This window comes from Phyllobates terribilis, unplaced genomic scaffold, assembly GCF_046119375.1.
Source record: "Phyllobates terribilis strain yellow unplaced genomic scaffold, ASM4611937v1 Scaffold_168__1_contigs__length_4147262, whole genome shotgun sequence".
NCBI lineage: Eukaryota > Metazoa > Chordata > Amphibia > Anura > Dendrobatidae > Phyllobates > Phyllobates terribilis.
This window is the reverse complement of record NW_027362928.1, coordinates 2273311-2298415: the sequence shown is the minus strand read 5'-3', so window position 1 is coordinate 2298415 and position 25105 is coordinate 2273311.

Genomic DNA, 25105 nt, shown 5'->3' with positions numbered 1-25105 from the left:
TTCCTGTGCTGTGTTCTCCCCTCATGTGCTGTCCCGTTTGAGCTGTCTCCCCCCTGTGCTCTGTCTCTCTCCCCCTGTGCACTTTCTCTCTCCCCCATCTGCTGTCTTCTCCTCTCATGTGCTCTCTTCTTTGACCTGTCTACCCCATGTGCTCTCCCCCTTGTCTGCGGTCTCTCTCCTTCCTGTGCTGTGTTCTCCCTTCATGTGCTGTCCCGTTTGAGCTGTCTCCCCCCTGTGCTCTGTCTCTTTCCCCTCCGTGCACTTTCTCTCTCCCCCATCTGCTGTCTTCTCCCGTCTGGGCTCTCTTCTTTGACCTGTCTACCCCATGTGCTCTCCCCCTTGTCTGCTGTCTCTCTCCTTCATGTGCTGTGTTCTCCCCTCATGTGCTGTCCCGTTTGAGCTGTCTCCCCCCTGTGCTCTGTCTCTCTCCCTCTGTGCACTTTCTCTCTCCCCCATCTGCTGTCTTCTCCTCTCATGTGCTCTCTTCTTTGACCTGTGTACCCCATGTGCTCTCCCCCTTGTCTGCGGTCTCTCTCCTTCCTGTGCTGTGTTCTCCCTTCATGTGCTGTCCCGTTTGAGCTGTCTCCCCCCTGTGCTCTGTCTCTCTCCCCCTGTGCACTTTCTCTCTCTCCCATCTGCTGTCTTCTCCTCTTATGTGATCTCTTCTTTGACCTGTCTACCCCATGTGCTCTCCCCCTTGTCTGCGGTCTCTCTCCTTCCTGTGCTGTGTTCTCCCTTCATGTGCTGTCCCGTTTGAGCTGTCTCCCCCCTGTGCTCTGCCTCTCTCCCCCTGTGCGCTTTCTCTCTCCCCATCTGCTGTCTTCTCCTCTTATGTGATCTCTTCTTTGACCTGTGTACCCCATGTGCTCTCCCCCTTGTCTGCTCTCTCTCTCCACCCCTGTGCTGTCTTCTTCCCTCATGTGTTCTCTCGTTTGAGCTGTCTCCCCACGCAGTAAATCAGATCGCCGCCATCTTTGTGCAGGCAGATAGCGGCGGTCACATTAAATCTGTGCATGCGCTCCTCCTGTACAAAGATGGCGGCAGTCAGTGAATCATTCGGCTGATCCCGGCGGCGGCGTGTTTGCGACAGTGTTCCGCTGGTGGTACCACGCAAGAGGCTGCGTACGGCGTATACCGTGTGTGTGGTGCGTACGGCGTATACAGAGTGTGTGTGTGTGTGTGGTGGTGCGTACGGCGTATACAGAGCGTGTGTGTGTGTGTGTGTGTGTGGTGGTGCATATAGCGTATACAGAGTGTGTGTGTGTGTGGTGGTGCGTACGGCATATACAGTGTGTGTGGTGTGTACAGCATATACAGTGTGTGTGTTGTGCATACGGCGTATACTGTGTGTGTGGTGTGTGCAGCTTATACAGTGTGTGTGTTGTGCGTATGGCGTATACAGTGTGTGTGTGGTGCGTGCGGCGTATACAGTGTGTGTTGCATACGGCGTATACAGTGTGTGTGTTGTGCGTATGGCGTATACAGTGTGTGTGTGGTGCGTACGGCGTATACAGTGTGTGGTGCGTACGGCGTATACAGTGTGTGGTGCGTACGGCGTATACAGTGTGTGTGGTGCGTATGGCGTATACAGTGTGTGTGTGTGTGGTGTGTACGGTGTATACAATGTGTGTGGTGCATACGCCGTATACATTGTGTGTGTGGTGCGTACAGCGTATACAGAGTGTGTGTGGTGGTGCGTACGGCGTATACAGAGCGTGTGTGGTGGTGCATACAGCGTATACAGTGTGTGTGGGGGGGTGCGTACGGTGTATACAGTGTGTGTGGGGGGGGTGCGTATGGCGTATACAGTGTGTGTGGTGTTGCATACGGCGTATACAGGGTATGTGTGGTGAATACGGCGTATATAGTGTGTGTGTGGTGCTTACGGCATATACAGTGTGTGTGTGTGTGTGTGTGTGTGTGTGTGTGGTGCGCAGGGTGTATACAGAGTGCGTGTGTGTGGTGGTGCGTACGGCGTATACAGTGTGTGTGTGGTGCATACGGCGTATACAGTGTGTGTGTGTGGTGGTGTATACGGCGTATACAGTGTATGTGGTATGTACGGCCAGGGGCATACATAGGAATCATGGGGCCCCATAGCAGAAGCTCTAATTGCCCCCCCCCCCAAAAAAAATAATTAAATAATTGTCGGGGTCACCAAAGATCAGATCTCACAACTTTCCATCTTTACATAGTAATTTTCCTCCTGCTGACGTCCTAGATCTCTTTCATTGCCCCATAAAGTGTGATGCCAATAAAAGGGCCCCCCAAACACAGTATAATACCCCCATGGTGAATTCCTCCACATGCACAGTATAATGACCCTACTGTACCCCACCTCAACTCCCAGGGTAAAGTATGCTGACCCCAACATAGTATGATCCCCCAACTGTGAGCCGCTAGAGAGGATGGTACATAATAAGGGAGGGTGTTATACATAATAAAAGAGGAAACTATATAACTAAGGATGGCGCTATACATAGTAAGTGAGTACACTATATACTAAGGGACTGTCCTATACATAATAAGGCTACATTCCTGGATCTGTGTGCAGTGTCGGTGTGCTGCCCTGCATTGAGCATGTCCTATTCAATATCGGATCAGAACAGGACATTCTCTGACCCTCTTAGATCTCATTCTCAGATCCGTGATTTTCATGGATGTGTGAATGGATCTATAAAACTGTACGAGTCCGTGGACCATCCGATAAAAAGATCTGGCAGCACACGGACATTTCACACAAATGTGAGAGTACAGCCTAAGGGATTTTACAGATAACATTATCACTCCAAGTCACACAGTGCAGATACAGAATAATATTTACATCCAGGCACTTACCGCTGTCGTCACATCTGATCAGAGTCGGTTTCTGCTGCTTCTTCTCCATCTGGTCAGACCTTCATGTCGACATCTCCCAGCCACGTCTCGTCTTGTCACGATGATCTCCAGCCTAGAAAATAACAAGGTCACATATTGTATGTATACATGTGTCTCCCCCGCTCTGCGTCCTCGAATACAGATATGTAACCCCCCCCCCCATTAATATACTATTAACCACCTAGTAATCAAAATATAAAGTGATAAGCAGCACTGTGCCCCCCATTAACTATAATCTGCACAGGCCAATAATATAAATTATTCAGTCTCTGTGACTCTCCCCAATTAACTGTAAGGCTATGTGCACACGGAAAACATACAAGGCTTCACAGTACAAGCAAAGTGAAACCCCCATAATTGCTCTCTCCCAGCACCCCCATCATTGCTCTCTCCCAGCACCCTTGTCATTGCTCTCTCCCAGCACCCCCATCATTACTCTCTCCCAGCACCCCCATCATTACTCTCTCCCAGCACCCCCATCATTGCTCTGTCCCAGCACCCACGTCATTGCTCTGTCCCAGGACCCTCATCGTTGCTCTCTCCCAGCACCCCCATCTTTGCTCTCCCCCAGCACCCCCATCATTGCTCTCTCTCTTAGCACCTGCATCATTGCTCTGTCCCACCACCCCCATCATTGCTCTCTTCCAACCCCCATCATTGCTCTGTCCAGCACCCCCATCATTGCGCTGTCTCAGCACCTCCATCATTGCTCTGTCCCAGCACCTCCATCATTGCTTCTCCCAGCACTCCCATCATTGCTCTCTCCCAGCACCCCCATCATTTCTCTGTCCCAGCACCTCCATCATTGCTCTCTCCCAGCCTCACATCATTGCTCTCTCCCAGCCCCCCACCATTGCTCTCTCCCAGCCCCCCACCATTGCTCTCTCCCAGCCCCCCACCATTGCTCTGTCCCAGCACCCCCACCATTGCTCTCTCCCAGCACCCCCATCATTGCTCTCTCCCAGCACCCCCATCATTGCTCTCTCCCAGCACCCCATCATTGCTCTCTCCCAGCACCCACGTCATTGCTGTCCCAGCACCCTCATCGTTGCTCTCTCCCAGCACCCCCATCTTTGCTCTCTCCCAGCACCCCCATCATTGCTCTCTCTCTTAGCACCTGCATCATTGCTCTGTCCCACCACCCCCATCATTGCTCTCTCCCAACCCCCATCATTGCTCTGTCCAGCACCCCCATCATTGCGCTGTCTCAGCACCTCCATCATTGCTCTGTCCCAGCCCCCCATCATTGCTCTGTCCCAGCATCTCCATCATTGCTCTGTCCCAGCCCCCCATCATTGCTCTCTCCCAACCCCCCATCATTGCTCTGTCCCAGCACCTCCATCATTGCTTCTCCCAGCACTCCCATCATTGCTCTCTCCCAGCACCCCCATCATTTCTCTGTCCCAGCACCTCCATCATTGCTCTCTCCCAGCCCCACATCATTTCTCTCTCCCAGCCCCCCACCATTGCTCTGTCCCAGCACCCCCACCATTGCTCTCTCCCAGCACCCCCACCATTGCTCTCTCCCAGCACCCCCATCATTGCTCTCTCCCAGCACCCCCATCATTGCTCTCTCTCTTAGCACCTGCATCATTGCTCTGTCCCACCACCCCCATCATTGCTCTCTCCCAACCCCCATCATTGCTCTGTCCAGCACCCCCATCATTGCGCTGTCCCAGCACCTCCATCATTGCGCTGTCCCAGCCCCCCATCATTGCTCTGTCCCAGCACCTCCATCATTGCTTCTCCCAGCACTCCCATCATTGCTCTCTCCCAGCACCCCCATCATTTCCTCTCAGCACCCCCATCATTACTCTGTCCCAGCACCTCCATCATTGCTCTCTCCCAGCCCCCCATCATTGCTCTGTCCCAGCACCCCCATCATTGCTCTCTCCCAGCACCCCATCATTGCTCTCTCCCAGCACCCCCATCATTGCTCTCTCCCACCATCCCCATCATTGCTCTCCCCAGCTCTATCCGCCCCATTATTGCTCTTCCCAGCCCCATCCCCTCCCCAGCATTTCAGTAAAAAAAAAAAAAACTTACCTCAGCTCGCTCCCCTGCAGCAGCATCCTCCTGGTTGCCGGCAGCTTTCTTCCTGACCCAGGCGCGCGCTGCATGATGACGTCATCAAGCTGCGCGCGCCTGGGTCAGGGAGGAAGTAGAGGATGAACCCTCCAGCTCCGCTGCTATTCTCCTCCTGACAGCAGCGGAGCTGTAGGGATCACTCCCTGACCGCCGCGTGCAGGGAGCAGCTGCACCTTGTGGGCCCCTTTGTGCAGCTGCATGGTGGGGACCCGGCGCAGCTGCACCGGTCGCGGTATATCCACCCCTGGACTGCTATGGGGCCCCCTCGGCTCACGGGCCCCATAGCAGTCGCCTGGTCTGCCGCCATTGGCAGTACGCCACTGTGTACGGCATATACAGTGTGTGTGTGGTGTGTATGGTGTATACAGAGTGCGTGAGTGTGGTGCGTACGGTGTATACAGAGTGCTTGTGTGTGTGGTGGTGCGTACGGCGTATACAGTGTGTGTGTGTGTGTGGTGTGTACGGCGTATACAGAGTGTGTGTGGTGAGTATGGCGTATACAGTGGATGTGTGGTGCGTACGGCGTATACAGTGTGTGTGGTGCGTACGGTGTATACAGAGTGCGTGTGTGTGGTGCATACGATGTATACAGACTGCGTGTGTGTGGTGGTGCGTACGGCGTATATGTAGCACCCTGAGGACTCGGCTGCTACAGGGGTATTACACCTCAAGCCAGAGGTGTGGTATTCCACTCCCGGGTAAGGATGGAGTGTGGAACTGAGCTCAGTAGGCTGCATACACTACATACATCCAATTTCCGGGGGACAGAACTACTGTACTCCCACCAGAGATATGTGCAGGTACGACAGCGTCTGTCCCTGGCTGGAGTGGGAGGGGGGTGGAACATCCCAGTAGTGTAGGGGCAGATAGGGGGAGCAGTCTGGGTAAGGCTAGGAGCTCATTGGGTGCTGGTCACCTGAGCTCACACATAGAGGGAGTATATAAGGTGGGCACCATCTTAGAGCAGGGTCTTTTGTAGAGCCAGAGGAGCAGAGCAGAGAAGCTCAGCCAGAAGGGCTGACAGGGAGCTGTGGTTCCGGCTGGGCCCAGCTCCAAGGCCAAGTCTGAGAGAGAGAGAGAGGAGAAAGGAAGGCCCAGAGAGGAAAGAAGAAAGAACCCCAAGATCCCAGAATACAGACAAAAGGGTGAAGGGTTAGCGAACAAGGGTACCGGATCCCAAGCTGGCAGAGGCCAAAACCCCTGAACTGCACAGCCCGACTCTGAGTCTTCTTACTAAACTCTACTGCACCTTCACAACCACCATCCTCTACATCTGACCCCCTGAGGCTATACCCCTACCGTTGGGGGTTATACTACCACAGCTGCACACACACCACCAGCCTCAGCGGACCCTTCTGCAGCGGCGGCCTTTTGACCGCAAATCAACGGGTGGCGTAGTCGACACTAAGAACATCTAACAACATCTGTAAAGACTGCCGCACACTGAGTTTGACACCCTGGGCACGGACCGGGTCGCCGCCACTCGGAGACTACAACCCCCATCTGATCCGGCTCCGGGTATCCCAAACAGCACTGGCCCAGGGGGCGCGTCAACATTGGCGTAGTCGGCAGGATAACGTGCCCGCAACAACCGGGTACTGCGTGCCTGAAGAAAAGTTCACCTTTACCTCAAAAAGAAGTCTCCCGCCGATTCTAGAGGGTCCCCGCCATCGGACCCCATCACAGGTCGTTTCCCGCTGGTTGCCCGCCATTTGCAGCTTTTTCCCGCCATCCACGGAGTTTCCCGCCACTGGGAGACGTTTCCCGCCATCAGAAGAAGATTTCCCGCCTTGGAAGAGCGGACGCCATTATGGGCGTGCCAGAGGGTGGCAAGAGGCCACCTCCCATCGTGGGCCAGGTCGAAGAATGGCGCCAAAAGCGGAAACCTCCCCCACCAACAGAGACTGTGATGATAGAAGTGTCCATCAGCGTGAGGGAACTGCCCCTGGAACTGACAATCACCAAGTTGTCCCGGGACCATCCTCAATGTGGGCGGGGACAGAACAAAAGAGAGAAGATGGGTGCAGCCTGGAGGAGTCTGGAGAGAGCGCACCCGGAGATGAGGAGTCTGGAGAGGAGTCCAGAGAAGTCGCACCCGGAGATGGAGGGAGAGTCAGGCAGCACCGACCCTGTGGTCAGGAGCCTGCTGCAAGCGACCACCCCACTAGGCCTGGTGGAGATACTGGCACAGCTCCCCCGAGACCGGGAGTGTGCACAGACCGCGCTGGAGCGCCTCGCACGGAGGATGGCCCAGGTGCAGCGAGAAACGCTGACGGAGTGGAGCAGAGAGATGGCCCAGCAGGCTGGAACCCGCCAGCGGAGCACGCCACCCGAGACGAGGAGTCAGACCGCCTCTGAGGATGGTGCAGGAGGAATCAAGGCCGGAGACGACGCCGAGGAAGGAGCTGAAGAGACGGAGGCAGGTAAAGGGGACGTCACTACCCCGAGCCGAGAAACCGTGAGCCTGCCCCAGCTACCCGTCGCAGAGCCCGAAATTCCCCCTGCCGTGCCCGTCGTTGCACCGTCACCGCTCCAGACTAGGCCTCAAGCAGAAGCCGCGGCCGCGACCTCTGTGACGTCACGCGCCCCAACCCTGAGCGCGGCCAAGCAGGAAACACCATCGGCCTGGTCGCAAGGTCGAGTGCCCCCGGGCGCTGCAGAGCCAACAGCGCCTTCTACCTCCACCGAGCCACCGGCCTGGTCGCAGGGCCGAGTAACCCCGGGCGCCGCCGTCCTTACGGTGCCCTTTACCTTTAGGGTGCCCCAAGCCTGGTCGCAAGGCCTGGTAAACCCGGGCGCCGCTACCACCACTGCGCCCTCAACATCTAGAGTGCCGCACCTGGGTGAAGACTTATTTGCCCAGCACACTTGCCCGGATGGGCAGCCCTTTATATGGCCACCGGAGTATTATCAACTGGAACTCCAAAAAGCAAGGCCCCTGTGCGAGCCCCTGATTCCGGCTCCGAAGCTCGTCAAGAGGACCCCGCCCCCGCTGGAGGAGGCACAGTTTGAGTGGGACCCCACTGGAGGAGACCTCATGGGGTTCACCCAGGAAACTCGGGCGGCCGCAGCTGAACGTGCGGAGTGCTGCCGCCAGCAGCTAGAGGTCTTCGAGCGAGAACGGAGAGAGAGGCGGGTCCGTGAGCAGCGGCTGCAAATACAAAGCGCAGAGCAGAAGAGCCGGACCAGGAGGAACCCCCGTGCAGCACACGGTCCCCGTGCCACCGGGACTGTGATTAAATTCCAACTGCAGCACGGTTGGGGTTTCATCAGGGATCATCACACCCCCGGCGACGTCTTTGTCACCCGCAGAGACGTAGAAAGCCATCTGCCGGAGGGACACAGAGGTCGTGACCTATACGTTGGGGATGAGGTCACATTCACCCGGCACAAGTGTGCCAAAGGACCCTACGCTCTCCATGTACACCGGCTGACGGAGGAGGAGCTGCGGTGTGAGGAGGAGCAAGAGGACCCGGACGGGTCTGAAGCCTACTTGCAAGGAGGAGCAGGAGGACGCCGTCATTAGAGTACGGTATCGTGAAACTGTACATAGTTACCCGTCGGGATATAAGAACTGTTGCTGATTTAAATATGTTCCCCGTTGGGACAAGTGTGAACTGTACCCGTATGTCCCTATTCCCACTGACCGAGGACTGAGAGCGGTCATCCTTTCCTAATACCTGGCCGAGGACTGAGAGCGGCCACATTTCCCCTGTATATAGTTGCGCTTTCTAAGGCGCCCCCTACTGGTTTTATAGGAAACTACAAGAGACTGTCGCACTTTACCCGGTCACAAGTTGCACCGTGGCCGGAGGAACAAGAATATTTATATGAAAAAGTTTAATATGCTGTTGATAATATATATGATGTTTTTATATGTTTTATATGTTTATGTTTTATGAAAAGAATTGTATGTTTGTGGATGTTTTTATTCTTTTACAGCCCGAGGACGTGCTGTGATTTACCAGGGGGGAATGTAGCACCCTGAGGACTCGGCTGCTACAGGGGTATTACACCTCAAGCCAGAGGTGTGGTATTCCACTCCCGGGTAAGGATGGAGTGTGGAACTGAGCTCAGTAGGCTGCATACACTACATACATCCCATTTCCGGGGGACAGAACTACTGTACTCCCACCAGAGATATGTGCAGGTACGACAGCGTCTGTCCCTGGCTGGAGTGGGAGGGGGGTGGAACATCCCAGTAGTGTAGGGGCAGATAGGGGGAGCAGTCTGGGTAAGGCTAGGAGCTCATTGGGTGCTGGTCACCTGAGCTCACACATAGAGGGAGTATATAAGGTGGGCACCATCTTAGAACAGGGTCTTTTGTAGAGCCAGAGGAGCAGAGCAGAGAAGCTCAGCCAGAAGGGCTGACAGGGAGCTGTGGTTCCGGCTGGGCCCAGCTCCAAGGCCAAGTCTGAGAGAGAGAGAGAGGAGAAAGGAAGGCCCAGAGAGGAAAGAAGAAAGAACCCCAAGATCCCAGAATACAGACAAAAGGGTGAAGGGTTGGCGAACAAGGGTACCGGATCCCAAGCTGGCAGAGGCCAAAGCACACCTTAGCCAGGAACCGGAGGTCGTGGTCAGGATCTGCCACGACCCTCACCAAATCCACTAGAAAGGCACACCAAGCATAGTGTCAGGGAACCCAGAAGAGGGACAACCAACAAGAGGCCCGAGGGAGCCGGACATAAGTGGATCCCTGGTGGGAACGGCCAGTAGAAGGGAAAGTCAGAAAAGAGCTCAGGACCACGCTCCAGAATTGCTTGGGGGTTGGCCGAGTCCAGGACCTGGTGGACGCAGCACGGCTCGGGTGGTCACTCAAGGCCAGAGTGACCAAAAGAACATCAGTAAGTAAAACCCCTGAACTGCACAGCCCGACTCTGAGTCTTCTTACTAAACTCTACTGCACCTTCACAACCACCATCCTCTACATCTGACCCCCTGAGGCTATACCCCTCCCGTTGGGGGTTATACTACCACAGCTGCACACACACCACCAGCCTCAGCGGACCCTTCTGCAGCGGCGGCCTTTTGACCGCAAATCAACGGGTGGCGTAGTCGACACTAAGAACATCTAACAACATCTGTAAAGACTGCCGCACACTGAGTTTGACACCCTGGGCACGGACCGGGTCGCCGCCACTCGGAGACTACAACCCCCATCTGATCCGGCTCCGGGTATCCCAAACAGCACTGGCCCAGGGGGCGCGTCATATACAGTGTGTGTGTGGTGTGTACGGCGTATACAGTGTATGTGGTGGTGCATATGGTGTATACACTGTATGTGGTATGTACAGCGTATACAGTGTGTGTGTGTGTGGTGTGTACGGCGTATACAGTGTGTGTGGTGGTGCATACGGCATATACAGTGTATGTGGTATGTACAGCGTATACAGTGTGTGTGTGTGTGTGTGTGTGTGTGGTGCGTACGGCGTATACAGTGTATGTGGTATGTACGGCGTATACAGTGTATGTGGTGTGTACGGCATATACAGTGTATGTGGTGTGTACGGCGTATACAGTGTGTGTGGTGTGTACGGCGTATACAGTGTGTGTGTGGTGTGTACGGCGTATACAGTGTGTGTGGTGGTGCGTACAGCGTATACAGTGTATGTGGTATGTACAGCATATACAGTGTGTGTGTGTGTGTGTGTGTGTGTTGCATACGGCGTATACAGTGTGTGTGTGTGTGGTGTGTACGGCGTATACAGTGTATGTGGTGTGTACGGCGTATACAGTGTGTGTGTGTGTGTGGTGTGTACGGCGTATACAGTGTATGTGGTATGTACAGCGTATACAGTGTGTGTGGTGTGTACGGCGTATACAGTGTGTGTGTGTGTGGTGCGTACGGCGTATACAGTGCATGTGGTATGTACGGCGTATACAGTGTGTGTGTGTGTGGTGCGTACGGCGTATACAGTGTGTGTGTGGTGCGTACGCCGTATACAGTGTGTGTGTGTGGTGCGTACGGCGTATACAGTGTATGTGGTGCGTATGCCGTATTCAGTGTGTGTGTGTGTGTGTTGCGTATGGAGTATACAGTGTGTGTGTGTGTGTGGTGCGTACGCCGTATACAGTGTATGTGGTATGTACAGCGTATACAGTGTGTGTGTGGCGTGTACGGCGTATACTGTGTATGTGGTATGTACAGCGTATACAGTGTGTGTGGCGTGTACGGCGTATACAGTGTGTGTGTGGTATGTACGGCGTATACAGTGTGTGTGGTGCGTACGGAGTATACAGTGTGTGTGTGTGTGTGTGTGTGTGTGTGGTGCGTACGGCGTATACAGTGTGTGTGTGTGTAAGTAAATTAACCTTAAAGAGTAAATCAACTTTTGGGACGTTTTTAATGTGATTTAGGGTCATTAATTCTGAGCAGATTTGTGGGGACCCCAATCTTTTGTTCCTTTGCTTAAAAGACCTCCTAGAAGAGCGCAGCTCAGTAGATAGGAGAGTACACTGAGCGGAGCAAATGCAGCAGAAAGTCATAGTCATGTCTCCTCACCTCTTCACTTCTAAGAGATCTTCTGAGTGATCAGGGTCTCAGATTCGCACTAATCTGCTCAAAATTATAGGACCTAAATCATGTAATATATATCCCAAAATGTAAGTTACTTTTTTTTGCATCTAATCAGTACATTGGTTCCTATACGGTCCACAGTCTGATGATGACTGGTAACAACTCCCAGTATCTCCTTACCATTGCTAAGGACATACTGGGAGTTGTAGTTAAGTCCTCCATTCTCTGGAATTCCTATTGTTAGCAATGCCCTTCCTCCACCAATTGCAAATACAAAGGATCCATCCATGGGGCGAGATCTTGGGAATAATTGAATCGTACCTACATTTAAAAAAAAAATAAATCTCCTATTCTTAATAATTACCGTATTTTTCGGACTATAAGATGCACTTTTTTCCTCCAAAATTTTGGAGGAAAGTGGGGGGTGCGTCTTATAGTCCGAATACTATATTATTGTATGGCCGCATGGTGGTGGGTGTGGGGGAGTCACAGGGGTGGATTAAGAGTAGCAAGTGCCCCGGGCAGTTTAGAAGGCACGGCCCTCCCCCCCCCCCACACCACCCCCACACACATGCACACATACCTGTATGTATGACATGTCACATGATCCCCTGTGATAGATCATGTGATAGTTCACGTGAAATTAATTTGGCACAATATTAATTATAATAATTTTTTTTATGCTGTGCCCACTACGCGTTTTTTAAGCTTTTCCGCAGCGGCAATTCCGCTGCAGAAACGCTTAAAAAACGCTTGGTAGAAGGTCTGCCATGTTCCCCAATGATAATCCGCATGTGCTGTTCACATGCTGTGTAAATTTCCGCTGCGGATTATCATTGCGGAAAAATCCGCAGCAATAACAATTATTTTGCGGAAGCGTGGCGCTTTCGCCGCCATTGACTTGCATTGGAACACATGGAATCCGCATCACTGCATCTGTACATGCAGATTCCATGCGCTTCAATGTGCGGATGGTACCTGGGTTTGGAGAAAAGGAGACTCTCCTCCGGACCCGGGTACCATAGAACCTGTAAAAAAAGAATAAAATAAAAAATAAATATTATACTTACCTTCTGATGGCCCCCGGTGTCTTTATCCGATGCGTCCTGGCTTGCCGGCAGCTCGCGATGGTCTGAAAAGGACCTGCCGTGACGTCATTTAGTCATGTGACGGGTCACGCGACCGCTGACGTCGACAGGCCATCAGAAGGTAATTATATATTTATTTTTTACCATTCTTTTATGGTCACACTATATAAATCCATGCCGGTTGCATGGATTTATATAGTGTGACCAAGTTGTCAAGTACTTTCCAAGTGATGCTAAAATCGCTTGGAAAGCGCTTGTCAACCCGCATGCGGAAATGCATGTGAAGAACGCTTCACATCCGCATGTCCCTGGCAGGTAATTTTATGACTCAATATTGAGCACACGTAACCATCTATACACAGCAGGAGGCCGCACTGCGCCATCTATACACAGCGGGAGGCCGCACGTAGCCATCTATACACAGCAGGAGGCCGCACGTAGCCATCTATACACAGCAGGAGGCCACACGTAGCCATCTATACACGGCAGGAGGCCGCACGTAGCCATCTATACACAGCGGGAGGCCGCACGTAGCCATCTATACACAACGGGAGGCTGCATGTAGCCATCTATACACAGCGGGAGGCCGCACGTAGCTATCTATACACAGCAGGGAGCCGCACGGTGCCATCTATACACAGCAGGAGGCCACACGGTGCCATCTATACACAGCAGGAGACCGCACGCTGGCATCTATACACAGCAGGAGGCCGCACGGTGCCATCTATACACAGCGGGAGGCCGCACGGTGCCATCTATACACAGCGGGAGGCCGCACGGTGCCATCTATACACAGCGGGAGGCCGCACGGTGCCATCTATACACAGCGGGAGGCCGCACGGAGCCATCTATACACAGCGTGAGGCAGCACGGAGCCATCTATACACAGCGGGAGGCCGCACGGAGCCACCTATACACAGCGTGAGGCCGCACGGAGCCATCTATACACAGCGTGAGGCAGCACGGAGCCATCTATACACGGCAGGAAGCCGCATGTAGCCATCTATACACAGCGGGAGGCCGCACGTAGCCATCTATACACAGCGGGAGGCAGCACGGAGCCATCTATACACGGCAGGAAGCCGCATGTAGCCATCTATACACAGCGGGAGGCCGCACGTAGCCATCTATACACAGCGGGAGGCCGCACGGTGCCATCTATACACAGCGGGAGGCCGCACGGTGCCATCTATACACAGCGGGAGGCCGCACGTAGCCATCTATACACAGCGTGAGGCAGCACGGAGCCACCTATACACAGCGGGAGGCCGCACGGCGCCCCCCCCCCAGAGACAGCAGGAGGCCACACATCGCCATCTATACTCAGCAGGAGGCCGCACGCAGTCACGCACACACACAAACATATACAGACATATACATACACGCATAAACACATTTGAAACACAAAAATACATATAAACAGACATCACACAATGATATCTGCCTGCACACACATACATACATACACACAGACAGACTCACACTCACACACACACAGACAGACACACACACACACACACACACACCATCCCCCGGCTTGGCTCCAGTCCTCCTGGCTCCTGCTCCTATCCGGTGGTAAGTAGCAGTGCAGGCCGGGCACGCACTGCGTGACGTCACAGCTAGGAGACACGGCCGCGCACAGGGCCGTGTCTCCTAGCAGTGACGCGGCCGGGCCAGCAGAGGGAAGTTAACTGCTGCAGTGCTGGCCCGTCCAAAGAAGAAGCAGCGGCTGTGCACCGCTGCTGGGGGAGTGGTCCGGGGCCCCCCCTGCCACTGTCTGCCGGTATGTGCCGCGGGGCTGCACATATAATGAGGGCAATCCGGTCATAGAGACCCGAGGCCCCGGGCGGTAGCCCGGATTGCCCTCATTATAATCCACCTATGGGGAGCCGCAGCGGGGGATCAGCGGGGCACAGGATTTTACAAATCGCAGAAAACCCATTTGATGTTAATTGTTTGGGCTTTTCTCATGCGCCGAGCATCACTCACGAGGAAAACAAGCTTCAAAGAACAAATGAGAGGAGACAGTCCATGCATTATGTGTCACGGTGGCGTGTCATTACCAACCCCCTTGCTGCAGCGCTCCCTAAATTCCCGACAATGTAGAAAAACCTTGTCCACACGTCACGGCTCTGAGCTGACTAGTCCTGGAGGATCGTGAGGTTCCTTCCTTACATCTCTCCTCAATTATCTCGGCTTCTGTAAAATAGGCCGAGTCTAATGGGATGAAAGATGCGGCTGCAGAATAAAGGTTCTCTGGCATTTATCTACTCTGTGATCACCGTTCCTAATCCAATCATGGAGGCGTTCCTGGCTGTTACAAGGAATTAGTAGGATTACTAAAGTGTGACAGGCGAGGGTACAGCGCCTGTGCCTGTCATGGATTCTCAATAGAGGTGGCTGGGAATGGTCGCTCTCCACTGAAATGATCGGGAGGTGCACATACTTCCCACAAGAAAGCACTTGAATTGCCAAGGTCAATCTATTCTACAGCTGTAACTTTAGCCTTAAAGGAATTGATACAGTGGGTTACATCTGGTGCCCGGGGGGCAGTGTTTGGTTAACTCTGTGTCCCTCTGAAGAAGCTAAAAAAGTGAAACGCGTGTTTAGGAGAGTGGCAGGCACATAATGGGTAAGGATCTCCTCATTACTGGTACTCAGGCGCAAAATATGTAGAATTTACACTACACTAGGGATGAGCGAACCCCGTGGATGTTCGGTTTCGACCAAACTTTAGTCCAAAGTTTGGTTCGGGTACCAGAACTTGAACCCGAACCCCATAGAAGACAATGGAGACACAAACTTTGATGCTGTAAAATGGTCGTAGTAAGGGCTAGGAGGTCTCTCACTCTTAAAACGGACTTGTCAGTGTTCGGAGTTCAGCATTGGACACTAGGTGTCCGGTATGAACCCCAAACTTTACAGTTCGGGTTCGCTCATCTCTACACAACACTCGTTATACTGTTGTACTGATACATTACACGTCTAGTCCCTGTGATTGACTATATATTCATTGTTGAGGACGCTCTTGCAGATGTGTCTAATCTCTGATGTCACGCCATCTGGAGGCGGAATCTTGAACTAAGTGCTCTTGTAATACAGGTTTTAATATTACGCTAATAAAATATATACTGTATACTGTACAATAGCTTTCCGACCCCATTACACAGTTTTTGAGCACTTGAGCTGAAGTTGTTAAAGCTCAATTGGTGTTTTGCATAGTCTGAGGGGGCTATAGGTGTAATTCTGCTGAGATTTTGACTTCGATGCGTGTTGCAGTTACATTGGCATAATACTCTGTTCCATGTACAATATTATGTAGAACAGAGTTTTGATTCTAAATGGACTGTAGATAAAACAGTATGTCCTGGAACAGTACCAATACACATGCTCTGTAACTTGCCATCCACTCTTTTGAAGTGGACGATTCCTCATTATCAGCATTCTGTCAGCACTATAGGTCCCAGGACATCCCTTCTCTCATTACTCAGCACGTATTGCTTCCGCCATTGCTTAATGAGATGCCTGCAATTAACTGAAAGACTGAATCTCTGTTAAGCCTGCATATACAGTTTGACAGGCAGGAACAAAGAGACAAAGGCCAAGCCCCACTTCCGGTAATCCATATAGGGGGGTTTCTGCTGCTAGAGACAAATTACACTTAGACAAAAGGGAGACCCTACCGGCCGACACTTTTAGGTTATCTAACCCCTGAAAAGTAACTCCAACTTAATTGAACTTTATAAAGGGATTTTGCACATTATCTATCGAATTAGATCAAGTACAGCGACCATTTAATTTGTATTAGGGTTCAACTCACCTGCAAACACCATGGGTTTCACAGGCTTAAAGCCGGGCAGAGCCACTGGCTGCTTCAGTAAATGCAGAGTGTCTCCTATTTGTGCTTCCTGTGCGTCCTTCATCCCAGCGATTAGATAACCTACTTGCCCAGCATATCTAGGAAACAATGAGAGTAATATATATTCACAATTAGTGCAGATTCATCAAATTCCACATTGAATATCAGGTACAAATCTACCATAAAAGAAGGTAGCAACGGCTCTGAGACCCAGCACTGCATGAGTTCACTACAGCTATATACAGCTGGCACTAGAGGGCGCTCACTGGAGACAGACTTCTACTGCTGCGGTTGGGTCCAATACTAGCTGTACATAATCACATGTCAACAGCTCCCCCTGGTGGTGGCTGCATGCAGCAAAAATAGTGTTTCATCTAGTTACATTCATTTAAGTCAGAAATGCTGTGACATTAGTCAGCACTGAATTTTGGATGTAAAACTATTTTGGATCTATCAACATATATGTTATAACTTCCCAGAGACTAAACACCACATCAGAGAGCTCTGCTAATCGCACTGTAACCAGCTGAGAACCATCATACGGCCATAACAGATTTGTAACTTTCCATAACATAATATTGGCATTTTATTTGCTTTAATAACAGAATCCCCTTTCAGCTCTGCTCTCTCCTGGGCATCAAACACACATGTATATTCATAGAAAGCAGCACCGACAGGAGCATCAGTACTGCATGCAGGATTAGAGCGCCATCTAGTGGCACTATAAGAATATTCCTAGTGTGCTAAAATGTCGCTCTATTATATCCGGCACAGGGTCGTACACAATTTTAAATGCTTTGGATATCGGAAAAAATTACTTTAAAAAAATGATGGAAAAACCCTTTTAAAAAGACACAGAAAGCAATAAGGAAAAAGCACAAACAAAAGAAGTGGTGCTGAGATGGGCCGGCTGCAGTTTATGCAGATCCTTGGGTGACAAAGTGCATGTGGGATAATCTTCACTTTTACAATTTGTTTTTTATCCTTGCCTTCTAAAAGCTATAAAACTTTTTTTCCCAGTAGATTCGTTGTATCTGGGCTTTTTTTCCAGTAGATTCGTTGTATCTGGGCTTTTTTTCCAGTAGATTCGTTGTATCTGGGCTTTTTTCCCAGTAGATTAGTTGTATCTGGGCTTTTTTCCCAGTAGATTTGTTGTATCTGGGCTTTTTTCCCAGTAGATTCGTTGTATCTGGGCTTTTTTTCCAGTAGATTCGTTGTATCTGGGCTTTTTTCCAGTAGATTCGTTGTATCTGGGCTTTTTTTCCAGTAGATTCGTTGTATCTGGGCTTTTTTTCCAGTAGATTCGTTGTATCTGGGCTTTTTTCCCAGTAGATTCGTTGTATCTGGGCTTTTTTCCCAGTAGATTCGTTGTATCTGGGCTTTTTTTCCCAGTAGATTCGTTGTATCTGGGCTTTTTTCCAGTAGATTCGTTGTATCTGGGCTTTTTTCCCAGTAGATTCGTTGTATCTGGGCTTTTTTCCAGTAGATTCGTTGTATCTGGGCTTTTTTCCAGTAGATTCGTTGTATCTGGGCTTTTTCCCAGTAGATTCGTTGTATCTGGGCTTTTTTCCCAGTAGATTCGTTGTATCTGGGCTTTTTTTCCAGTAGATTCGTTGTATCTGGGCTTTTTTCCAGTAGATTCGTTGTATCTGGGCTTTTTTCCAGTAGATTCGTTGTATCTGGGCTTTTTTCCCAGTAGATTCGTTGTATCTGGGCTTTTTTTCCAGTAGATTCGTTGTATCTGGGCTTTTTTCCCAGTAGATTCGTTGTATCTGGGCTTTTTTTCCAGTAGATTCGTTGTATCTGGGCTTTTTTCCAGTAGATTCGTTGTATCTGGGCTTTTTTTCCAGTAGATTCGTTGTATCTGGGCTTTTTTTCCAGTAGATTCGTTGTATCTGGGCTTTTTTTACAGTAGATTCGTTGTATCTGGGCTTTTTTTCCAGTAGATTCGTTGTATCTGGGCTTTTTTCCAGTAGATTCGTTGTATCTGGGCTTTTTTCCCAGTAGATTCGTTGTATCTGGGCTTTTTTTCCAGTAGATTCGTTGTATCTGGGCTTTTTTCCAGTAGATTCGTTGTATCTGGGCTTTTTTCCAGTAGATTCGTTGTATCTGGGCTTTTTTCCCAGTAGATTCGTTGTATCTGGGCTTTTTTCCCAGTAGATTCGTTGTATCTGGGCTTTTTTCCCAGTAGATTCGTTGTATCTGGGCTTTTTTCCCAGTAGATTCGTTGTATCTGGGCTTTTTTTCCAGTAGATTCGTTGTATCTGGGCTTTTTTCCAGTAGATTCGTTGTATCTGGGCTTTTTTCCCAGTAGATTCGTTGTATCTGGGCTTTTTTTCCCAGTAGATTCGTTGTATCTGGGCTTTTTTTCCAGTAGATTCGTTGTATCTGGGCTTTTTTTCCAGTAGATTCGTTGTATCTGGGCTTTTTTCCAGTAGATTCGTTGTATCTGGGCTTTTTTCCAGTAGATTCGTTGTATCTGGGCTTTTTTTCCAGTAGATTCGTTGTATCTGGGCTTTTTTCCCAGTAGATTCGTTGTATCTGGGCTTTTTTCCAGTAGATTCGTTGTATCTGGGCTTTTTTTCCAGTAGATTCGTTGTATCTGGGCTTTTTTCCAGTAGATTCGTTGTATCTGGGCTTTTTTTCCAGTAGATTCGTTGTATCTGGGCTTTTTTCCCAGTAGATTCGTTGTATCTGGGCTTTTTTCCAGTAGATTCGTTGTATCTGGGCTTTTTTCCCAGTAGATTCGTTGTATCTGGGCTTTTTTCCAGTAGATTCGTTGTATCTGGGCTTTTTTCCAGTAGATTCGTTGTATCTGGGCTTTTTTTCCAGTAGATTCGTTGTATCTGGGCTTTTTTCCCAGTAGATTCGTTGTATCTGGGCTTTTTTCCAGTAGATTCGTTGTATCTGGGCTTTTTTCCCAGTAGATTCGTTGTATCTGGGCTTTTTTCCAGTAGATTCGTTGTATCTGGGCTTTTTTCCAGTAGATTCGTTGTATCTGGGCTTTTTTTCCCAGTAGATTCGTTGTATCTGGGCTTTTTTCCAGTAGATTCGTTGTATCTGGGCTTTTTTTCCAGTAGATTCGTTGTATCTGGGCTTTTTTTCCAGTAGATTCGTTGTATCTGGGCTTTTTTCCAGTAGATTCGTTGTATCTGGGCTTTTTTCCCAGTAGATTCGTTGTATCTGGGCTTTTTTTCCAGTAGATTCGTTGTATCTGGGCTTTTTTCCCAGTAGATTCGTTGTATCTGGGCTTTTTTTCCAGTAGATTCGTTGTATCTGGGCTTTTTTTCCCAGTAGATTCGTTGTATCTGGGCTTTTTTTCCCAGTAGATTCGTTGTATCTGGGCTTTTTTCCAGTAGATTCGTTGTATCTGGGCTTTTTTCCCAGTAGATTCGTTGTATCTGGGCTTTTTTTTCCAGTAGATTCGTTGTATCTGGGCTTTTTTTCCAGTAGATTCGTTGTATCTGGGCTTTTTTCCCAGTAGATTCGTTGTATCTGGGCTTTTTTCCAGTAGATTCGTTGTATCTGGGCTTTTTTTCCCAGTAGATTCGTTGTATCTGGGCTTTTTTTTCAGTAGATTCGTTGTATCTGGGCTTTTTTTCCCAGTAGATTCGTTGTATCTGGGCTTTTTTTTCCAGTAGATTCGTTGTATCTGGGCTTTTTTTCCCAGTAGATTCGTTGTATCTGGGCTTTTTTCCCAGTAGATTCGTTGTATCTGGGCTTTTTTTCCCAGTAGATTCGTTGTATCTGGGCTTTTTTCCCAGTAGATTCGTTGTATCTGGGCTTTTTTCCAGTAGATTCGTTGTATCTGGGCTTTTTTTCCAGTAGATTCGTTGTATCTGGGCTTTTTTTGCAGTTAGAGCTGTAGTTTTTATAAATGTTTTCTGATCTTTTTATTACTTTTCTTGGTGAGGCAAAGTGAACAAAATAAACTCCAGAGATTCTGCCGCTTCATCTTTTTTCTTCTTTTTCATTCCATCATCCACTCGATAGGATTTCTAGAAGATATTTTTTTTAGTTTTAACACGAACAGATGTGGTGAAGCCAAAAATGATGTAACGGGAGAATTTAACTTTGCAGGCTCAGGTCCCCGAAAACATCCAATGGCTTTACCGCTACAGTGTAGAGTAAAATGACCAATCTGATATTAATCCCAGTTATGGGACGGGCTTCATAGTTGTGCAATCATGGAAGACATGGAGGCCTTCAGTAGGATCCTTGGCTGTCAAGACAATGCCATTGCCACATAACACTCATATGATTGATGACATGACATGGCTTTATAACTGATGGGGAGCCGTACCCCTTCAAGCCCACTGATTCTCAGAAAGAGGGGGATGCTGTCTTTGCCTGCACAGCGGCCCCCTAAGGCTATGTGCCCACGATGCAGAAATGCTCCGGTTTTTTCCTGAACATTTCTGTATCTCCCTGGCATGTGGATTTTATATGCGTTTTTTTCAGCCAGGGACAAGCGTTTGTCACGCGTTTTGCACATGCGATTTCGCATGCGGGTGGTCAAGCGCTTTCCAAAAGATTTTAGCATCACATGGAAAAGTGCTTGACAACTTAGTCACACTATATAAATCCATGCAACCGGATTAGCAGGATCCCCCAACAATTTCTTAAGCAATGAGAAAATGCAGTCCCTAATGATGTCCTCTGACAATAAGCGGATCACAGACAGCAGATGCATTGGGTTCTGCATTTCTTGGAGAATGGGATGGGGCAGCTTCTGTCTTCTCAGTGATACAATCAGGAAGGAGATGCAGCGTGAGACAATCCCTGTCTACATCTTTGATCTGATCATCAATACAGAGGGCTGATTGGTGAAAACAGAGGGAAAGGCTAATTAAATTATTTAAAAAAAACGTAGTTTTTCGGCTGGCACTTCCTCTGGGGTCAGTATGCCAACCTCATTGACTTCATAGCACTTGCCAGAGTGGGCAGACATGATTTATTGCCTTTACACACGTCACCTCCACACAGGGCGATGCGGCTACGACGCCTCTGTAGTGATCAAACGTGGAGTCAAACAGCAGGGCTTTAAGAGGGCTGCCCTTTTCAATCTTGGGACTAAAACACAAAAATAAGACATCCTGTTAAGGGGGATAAAGGTAAGTAACAGCGTTCAGTCCAGAGTGATGAATTCCAAAAGACAAAGTTTATTCCGCCATCACATAACGTTTCGACCTGTTATAGGTCTTTATCAAGTATATACAAAGACATACAGGGATACTGATCCCCTTTAAGGAAAATCAGTGGCCAGAACCCTTTAAATTCCCCTTAAATGGTCCAAAACTGAAACTGTGGGAACAATATAATCCACTTAGGGTTCAGCAAACTTACAGTCAAGGGTTTGATAAAATGATCTACACCCTTGTGTCTCTAGAAAGCATGGCGTACGTTCACGTGCTGAAAATGCCGACCAGTGCTGGAGTGAGCAGAGGTCCGCAGCTTGTGACACTCCTGCTGTAGTGAAACTACAGGTCCCAGCAGGCTGACGGTCTCTCATCAAGTTATGCTGGGAGCCGCAGTTTCACAAATAGTGCTAGAGGATCCATGTCAGAAATATGAGGCTGCCACTAGGGTTTCTCCCACAAATATGTAATCGGACGTGGAGCAGATCTGCACGTGGATCAGCCATATTCTCTATCTGTGAACATACTACTCCTTCACTCAGATTCTAAGTGGTTCTGCAGCGCATCTGTGCAGAGCAAGCTGTCAATCAAAATCCAGGCCGGGTTTACAGCCGTCGCCCCTGATATAGCGAGCGGTGCTGTGATCCAAGACTGTAGCCGCTCCGTGCACAACGATGAGTGAAGGCCGGCGGCTGCAGGGAGGAAAGAAGTTAATTTTCTCCCGGTACCTGGACTATCAATAAGGCGGCCGGGCAGCATTGTAACAATATTTATCTGCAGATTAACCCTATACCTGCAGGTACATAGCATTTTCCAGGGTGACAGGTTCCCTTTAATAAACAGAAGATGGATAGAGCCGCATTAGTCCGTACTCACGGTGGAAGCCTCCTGACAACTTCTTGAAGAACACTTTCCACATTTGTTCCAAGCTTCCCCGACATCTAATAGAAATAAACAGAGAAATGAATTTCTTAATACAGTTTAGAACTCGGCTACAACGAATCAGAAGAAATGAAACCTGTTTGAAGCTGACAAGCAATCAAGCCCCTCCGTAAGCCACACAGAACATGGCTACTTATGTCATCTGCAGGTGATTAAAGGAACCTGTCATGTTGAAATGGTATAAGATCTGTAGGGGGGTGTTGTAGAGCAGAGAAGTTGATCAGACTGATAGACATATCTGTGGGAAGAGAGTCAGCAAAACTGGCATTTTATGCAGTGAAAAGTCCTGCCGTATGTACACTAGTCCAGTGGACGGTCCTACTAAGTGATTGACAGTTCCCTGTATGACCATGCAGGCAAAGATAGCTGTCAATCACTAGTAGGACCGCCCACTGGACTCATCTGTACAAACAGCAGGATTCCACTGAATAAATTGATACAGGAAAAACATCTATCTTTGTACCGTATTAGCCAGTAGATAGAAGAGTATTTAGATTTGAGAGTCCTCAGTGGTTGATACCATCTTTTCCGTTAGCCATTAAAAGGTAACAAATTGCAGGCTTTCCAGACTACTCAGGTCTCAGGTCTGCCTGATGAAGAAGCCGGAGTAGTCTGGAAAGCTTGCAATTTGTTACCATCTTTTCAGTTAGCCATTAAAGGTATCAACCACTGAAGACTCTCAAATCTAATGAATAAATTACAATTTATACTGAATCTTCTCCCACAAACCTATATATCGTTCTGCTCAGTTTCTCACGGATAAAACCTGTACATCTGAATGGGGCTTTAATGTTGTTATTACAATCATGTAACCGCAGATCACAAAATCTTTCATATGATCATTTTTTTAACACCTGAAACCCCAATGGGTCGTTCTTAGACCTGTGTGGCTTACCAAGCCCAATTTCTAAAAGTTGCAAGAGTGCTGTAAAATAGGAAGCTGCACATTTCTGCGCAAAAATGATGCGTCACAAAAGTTTTTTTTTTAACACCAAAAATTGATGTAAATTCCTCGCTACATTGCCCCTTTTCCAGCCACATTTTGTAGAAAAAAATAAAAAGACAAGGTACAGACAGCGAAGTTAAATTTGCCTACAGGAATGATTTTGATCTGGAGCGCATCGTACCCGGATACAGTCACTAGCGGGAACGTCAAACATCTTCTCAATTTGTTTCTCCACCCTTTCCGGATCTGCATTCTTCAAGTCTATCTAAAAGAATTAGTATAAATACTAATTATTTATCAAAGCTGGACAACATCTAGAAACCATATAAGAAAACTGGCTTAAAATATAGTGTGAACAAGAGTTTAGGGAGAGATGTACAACTGGCACTGGCCTATAAAAGGGATTGTGTAATCGTACAAAACTAGCAAAAATGTAAAGCGCCTGGAAAACAAGGAACGTGCAATTTACCTCTTAGTAAAATCCTATGCTTTCTCAAGAACAGAGGAATTTTAATTTCATATTTTTTTTAATCAAACCATTTTTATTGAAAAACTGCAACTACAAATATTCCATCTTTCAAATAACATACACGACATAGTAATTCCATAGTAAAAATATGAACAAAGTATCTGAACTTCAATTCCCATAACCCACCCTAAACCCAAATCCCAACACTCCAGAGAGAACCATTTTCAGAGCAGTTCTAGAATAACGGACTATAGCATTCGTAGAAGGAGAAGAAGATAAAAAAGTGACTAACAAAGGGGTAGCAGCGTTTTAATGTTATCATTTACTGCTTGATGCCGGAGCCGGGGAGTGCACGCTGAAAACTGTTGCAGGCTGCTGTAATCACAGGACACAAGCAAACAGCATGGCATTTCCTATCAGCAGGGAGGAAGTAAAGGGAACAGTAATGAAAGTCTCCTCCTACTCCGCTCCATATTGAAATGAATAGTGTGCATCCTACAAATGAGATGCATACAGCAAACAATTGATTTTCCATACATAGGTTTTGAGTTGACCACTGGATATACACATGTGTATCACTAATTACCAGAACTGGAAATCGAAAAAAAAGACGAGCAAGTTTGGGGTGAATCCTGCCTTCATTACTGCACAGCCGCTCAGAGGGATCGGTACTAGGAACAGCAGGAGTGCCGGCGATGGTCACAGATTTACCTGCTGCGGGACTGAAGGAGTCTGATCGCGCTCAGCTCGAAGCTTTTTACCTGGTTTACGATAGGAATAATTGAAAGCTGTGCTTCACAGGCCAGGAAGAAGTTTGCCACCATCTATTAGAAAATAGACAAACTTAGGATAGAAACAATATGAACATATACCCTGCTATAAGTAAGTAAAAAGCAATAGGAAATATATATAATATAGAGTACTTAGTAAACATGTTGTTTGATTAAAAAAAAAAAAAGCCATCCCACCAGCACCAAGGTGTACCCAGTCAGTTATGTGAAGTATATAATAAAATACACTTTAGTACAATATTAGTATCTTGTCCCTTTAAATCTGCTGCTACTTCTGTCACCATGGTAACTGCATTCATACTCAGCCAATAGGATTGCTCGGTTTGAATTAGAAGAAAAAAAAAAAAAAAAGTCCTATATGGTCAGTTTGTTCCATCTCATCTGAGTGTG